General features: G+C 37.9%; 1 long non-coding RNA gene across 1 annotated transcript; it reads left to right on the forward strand.

Moving 5' to 3' along the window:
* The first annotated feature begins 4,389 nt into the window (after window positions 1–4,389).
* Window positions 4,390–5,566, forward strand: LOC131782623 (uncharacterized). The gene is made up of 3 exons (XR_010718387.1): window positions 4,390–4,576; window positions 5,041–5,107; window positions 5,311–5,566. It is a non-coding gene; the product is annotated as an uncharacterized lncRNA (long non-coding RNA).
* Window positions 5,567–6,232: the final 666 nt, after the last annotated feature.

Consider the following 6,232-nt stretch of genomic DNA (forward strand, 5'->3'; position numbering starts at 1 on the left):
AACAGCCTTTCAACATGTTTATGTGACTCAACTTCATGGTCTCTCGTTCACTTTCATCCAAAAGGTCTGAAAGTAATCAATTGCCGCCTGGTTTCCGAGTCAAATAACCGTAACACTATTCGTTAAGTTTCAACAAATGCCATTTTTGTTGTAATATGAGAAATTTATGAAAAGCGCCGGCAGCTGTTGATGTCGCCGTTAAAAAACATGCTATTGAAGACAACTGTTGTTTGGCGGAAAATAGACGAATGTTGATGACCAAGTGCAGGTAAAAAGCAAAGCAAAAGCTCTTACTCTGCCCATATGCACTTCCACCTTATAGTAAGACCATAAAAAAATGAAGATTAAGCTGTCAGGAACGAGTTTCCAATAACAGAGGAAAAATGATACCATAAACAAAATTAAAGTACAAAAAAAAAGAAAATTATATAAATGCTTCACATTTATAAAGTTGTATAATCGATAATTAACATACCAAAGAAACGTCATCTTCAGGAAAAGCTTAGTCATCATAAAAACCACCTGCTCGTCAATAAATGATAACGGCAAATTGAGTGGAAAGGATTTAGTTATTAACCTGTTCAAGTTATAGAGGGGAAGATCACATATTATACTAATCAATGGAAATCGCGTATGAATGACTCTCATGGGTGTTTGACAACTCACGTGAAATTGGCTAATACGAATAGTTTATACCGTGATAAGGAAAAGATGAAAACAAAAACTATAGTTTCGGACAGGACAATTAAAAAGCACTGGACCCGTTAAACAGATATCATTGGCGAAATACACCAAGAGCCCGTTTACATGGAAGCGGGGGACCCCAGGTAGGTGAGGTAACCCGCCTAGCCGTGGTCAAAAAAGAGCCCGCGTTTACCTTCAATCTTACGACCCCAGGATGCCGGGGTGAAGTTTCTCGAGGTTGTTATTGCATTTGTTAAGGAGTTAAGATGTCACTACGGCGATATGTGATAAAACGTTGCCGAAAAAACGTAATTTATATTCTTATGAGATTTTCGCTGATAGCTCGATGCGTTAACCGTTTCTGACGGTACAACGTCCTCACTTCGGCATAACATGTGAATGTTGTGTTGAGTTCAAAGTAAAAACTGCGTGGAACGGCTAGGGAATTGTGATTTTTTGATTCTCTTTGGAACAAATCTTATGGTAACTATAACAGGATAAAATAAATATCTTGATTTAGATATATTTCTCAATCTTTTAAGTATCTTCTTTACATCTCAAAATTATATCATAACATTAGTTAACACAATGCAGTAAGAACTAGTATAGCAAACCTTTGTATCAGAAGGCCTCTGAGTGCTATGAGTGGGAATATCAATTCACTGAATGTTTATCACCAACAGAAACTTAAATGTGTGTAAAGGACTAGCATTGTTGAGATCAGTAGCTGAGAGGAAGCATTTATGTCTCTTCCTTTAACCCTTAAATACCCAAGATCTGATTGTCAATTCTCCCTTCTAGTTGCTACACATTTACTTGTAAATAAGTTATGAGAATTTGATGCAAGATCAAGATAACCTTTGACTGATAAGTAAGTTTGGAGAAGTTACATGAATCAGTCACTTCTGTGAGTTTTTAAATTGTCTAATATTTTGGTCTGATTCTTTCAATGGTGTCTTGCCACCTAATAAATTACCATGAGTCATGAACTGAAATGGTTTTCAATGTATCACGAGCATAAGTTGTCCTGAGCCAGATGGGTAGGAAAATATTATGACATCTGTTAGTTACAGTTTTCCTCATGGGTTAATAGAAGCAAGGGTTATAATCAAGTGGTTCTACAGGCTCTATTGTATACTTTCCCATAAGATAAAATGTACAAATGGCAAACTAAAAGACATCTTGGTGAACAAAATGGGAACAACTTTAACTGAAGAATATGGTACAACAACAAGTACCATATCAACAACAGCAGCAATTACAAATCTCCTCTACCTAGAAGGCTGCAGCCTTTGCCTCGCTTTCTAAGCCATACTGAACAGCTTCTGTGGTACTTCCTGTAATGCGTTCCTCTCAACACGGGGTAATCGTAAAGCTGACTGAAATTCATCTCAGGTAAATTACGGAGATTGCTCGCCCATCCAAGGGCTGAAATCCTTTCCATAGTTACTTCGTACCTGAAGTCGCTCTGGTTTTGGACATCTGTCCTGGACATCTGTAAGAAGTTCTAGGTTTTCTCCACTACTCGATGGAAGGACGTGTCACATCAGCAAAGCACTAAGTCGGCTCTAATTCAGCCCGTCGATTTTAAATTATACTTTAAAATCTCCCTGAGATCTTTTTCTTCGAGTTTCTGGATGTCATCTAATGACGAAATTTTCATATCGTTGTGTTAAAGAACTATTTTGAAGGGAGAAATCGCATTGAAAAGTGTATTAGATCGTGAAATGTCAACAGATCAGCTGTTTGAAAGAACCGCCGGGTCAACCCCAGCCTCGTTATCGTGTGTGCGCGGTTACTAATCCAATACGGCGCCGGGAACTGTAAAAAGGTCTATTAATTCATAAAATAAATGTTGGCTGCCTTTTAGGTGTCTTCGATGGCATCACTGGAAGCGTATCCAACAGGGTCATCAAATGACATAATCTTTCTCGTTTACTTTGTTAAACATGAATCGACTTAAACTGATTTTAATTTTTCTTTTAAATGCAAATGTTAATTTTATGCAACAAGTCCACCATTATGGTTCCTCACGCAACAGGATATGGCTCAGCGATGCAAAACGCTTCGTAGTAAATAATAGTAAATAATACACACGATGAACGATTTTTTTAAAACCTTGTTTGTTTTCTGATTTTTTGTTTATCTGTTGTTGCAAATTTCCTTCTTTCTGAAGCCATTCTTCAAAATGTCCAGTTGACAGACAGCCTTTTTCACGTGACAAGGTAATTATAGCGCATAACTTCATACTTTTGGGTCACGCAAACTAGCGATTCCATGTTCTGCTCTCAGTGAACAGATCGGTAGGCATTTTAACGCACAACTCGAAACGCAATTTCCTTCAAATGGGTGGCCCCTATTGCAAAATGAAGTCAAAACAAAACAGGCACAAGGGTAGAAAACATCGTTGCTCCTTCGTTTGTCACAAACACAGAAATTTGTTTTAATTTACATAGGATCCTCACCCTTCGACGTTCATTTTCATGTATATTTTTGTGTCTTTATAAAATAAGCGAGATTCTTCGAGGGCAAACCCACTGAAAATAAAAGTTTATTTTGAAGCAATATTTTGCATTTTCTATTGGTTTACCAGCTTAACAACTTACTCGGGATGTTGAAGGAACACCAGAAAAGTTTTTAAATCACGAGCTAGCGGAGACAAACGTTTCTCGGGTTCTTCCAACATCCTGGGGGGTTATTACGCCGGTAAGTCGATAGCAAGTGCGATCCATCGCTTAACTATCTTCTAGTCACCATTGTCTGTGATTGATCACGGTTCACTGAGAGAAATGCTGGAAAAGGAGAATTGTCTTTATTACAAGTAGAGTACAAAACTTATGCCATAGGTTTGAATAGCCATGGCTATTTGAACCTATGGCATATGGCATATAGTATTTGTCCATGCCTGAGAATTTTGCGTAAAGGCTTGAGAATTCTGCGATCACGGATGACTCGTGAAACCTACCTTTTATTTTAATACAGTCAGCCATTTAAATACTGCGCGTCCTTTTTGTGCTACAAGCAAAAACCGACGGCATTTCTTTTTTCTCGCTCAAGATCTCATTCTCTTTCTGTCTTATTCGATAGAAAATTATTACACAGAAACATCTTATACAGTTGGGCTTAAATATTAGGTTCGAAAACTTTGATCCCTTACTGATAAAAATGTGAGTATTTTACTTCATAAACTTTGTTAGTACAACAGCATGTCTTTATTGGTCAATTTCAATAAGACGGAACAAATTTTGAAAGCATTTTAGTGATAAAAACTTCTTTTCGATTTTCTTCAGCGACATCACAACGTCTGTCAAAAGTCTCCGGTTCAATGTACCAACAATTGTGGTCTGAGAAATATTCCACGAGAAAAGGTAACATTTAATATTCTCGGTGATTCTCAGTTATTCTAACGAGAGTTTAATTGAAAGTTCATGCACACAGCCCGCATGGGACATAGTGCTGCTTTATATGAAAGAACACAGGCTTAGAAAAACCCTATGGAACTTCCTTAATAGAATTACGTTTTCTTTTGAGGAGGTGGGAGTGGGGGAAGGGGGTACGGTGTATAGATTCCCTATAAACTAATGTAACATAGAGCTAAGTCATTTGAACTCCGAGTAAGACTACTGGTTTATATTGGCCTTTGATGACCTCAAACATCAATGATGATCGTGGTGTGTTTAGTAGGATGGTTGTTTCAGTTATCTATTGTTTTTGTCATATATTACAGGTGATACTATGAAACAGGGCTTCAAGCCTAAATAAATCAATGATATTGATGTAGGTATGAAGGTATTTCTTAGATTGGGTGGGAAACGTCGAGGAACAGTCAAGTACGTCGGACCTTTATCAGGAAGTTCAGGTTGGCTCGGCGTAGAGTTAGATCCGAGTGAAGGTGAGTATTAATATATGAATATTGACATGTTCTTCTAAATTACGTGAGAGTTATTGCTCATGGTAAAAGTGAATAAGTTCGTGAACTTGAAACTTTTAAAAAGACTGTACATCGACTGCTGTAAGTATCAAGTATCTTTCGTTCAGAAGAGCTATTTTATACGAACTGTCTAGGGAGCTGTCTTAAAGTATTAACATTGATAGACATCGTGTAAATGTATTCTGAAGGTAGTAAAACGAGGGTACTCATTGAAGTTTAGCACCGAGATAATCCACCCCAAGATCGAAACGTTGTCCTTTCATGATGAAGGTTTGTGGGAAAAGGTTCTCCCCTCATTCATAGTAAAACTAAACCTCATTCAGAGTAAAACAACTTGTTGGCGTGTTTTTCCGTAGTAGATGAGGCTCACTTTTTATATTGATTTTCTCTTACTTTGGATTACTGAAATTTGAAATTTTTTTCAGAGCGAGATTTACTGTGGTCTTTCGCTAGCCGTGACGGAGTACATATGGGAAAAAGATACTTTAGCTGGTGGGTAATGTTATGTCTCTCTCTTAAGATAATTTTTGTAACCCAGAAATTCTTGTTCGATGTGTACGCCGTTTGATATCGATGGCGTCAAATAAAGAGGGAATTAATTCTGTTACGTCTCCATCTACTCATGCACATCTGTTTTCGGTTGGTTTCATTAAAAATGACATAGGATCTTTTTTGTTTGTTTTATTAACCCTCAGTGCTCATGGTAGAGGCACCTTCGCCGCGTTTGTTAACGTTCTTGAGTGTTACAGATGACGATAACAGTAATGTGGCTCCTGTTTCTGGGCCCCCGGTGTGAAAGAACAGGAAAAATTAGAACAGTCTCTGTCTGCCATCTTGAGATTTTGGCCAGAAGTTCATTTCAAACCAATGACCAATCTGGAACTTTCAAATGCGCTCGCTCGTGGTGCAAAACTTGTCCTTTCATTCATAAGGTAGAGGAAATATCGGAACCCCAAGATATCCAATAAAATTAATGATCACTTTACGTGTACCTCTGCTAATGTCATTTATTGCATAACTTGTACTTATTGGAATAAGTTATACGTTGGTGAAACAGGGAGACGACTAAGTGACCGATTCCGGGAACACCTTCGCGACAAAGAAAGAAATGGCAAGGACGCATCCAAGCCAGTCGCTAGACACTTTAATCTCCCTATCATTCTAAACAACATATGGCAGTTAGCAGCCGTTCTTTACATCTAGGCAGTTCGCAAAGCCGCAAAACACTAGAACAAAAGTTTATCTTCCAAATCGGCACTCTTAATCCCACGGAACTAACGAGCGCTTTTCATTCAAATAATTTATTCTTGATAATATAAATTTCTCACGACAAAATCACATCCAGTGACTTTTTCGTGAGATAGCAGAGCAAATTTATATTATCATCCAGCTCCACGATGAACAATACCCTATTTCCTAACATTTACTTATTCTTTTTTTCTCGTCAAAATATGCATATTCCCACCAATAGCGTAGCTCCATTTTCTGCATATAAACCCACAAACCACCCACAGTTCCTGCAGTCGCTCTGACGAAGGGCTATCGCTCGAAAAGTCAGCTTTTTAACTCTTTAACTCTTCACGGTGGCCAATTTACGTTTTCAACTGAGTTGTTTAC

The sequence above is a fragment of the Pocillopora verrucosa genome, chromosome 7 (assembly GCF_036669915.1).
Source record: "Pocillopora verrucosa isolate sample1 chromosome 7, ASM3666991v2, whole genome shotgun sequence".
Taxonomy (NCBI): domain Eukaryota; kingdom Metazoa; phylum Cnidaria; class Anthozoa; order Scleractinia; family Pocilloporidae; genus Pocillopora; species Pocillopora verrucosa.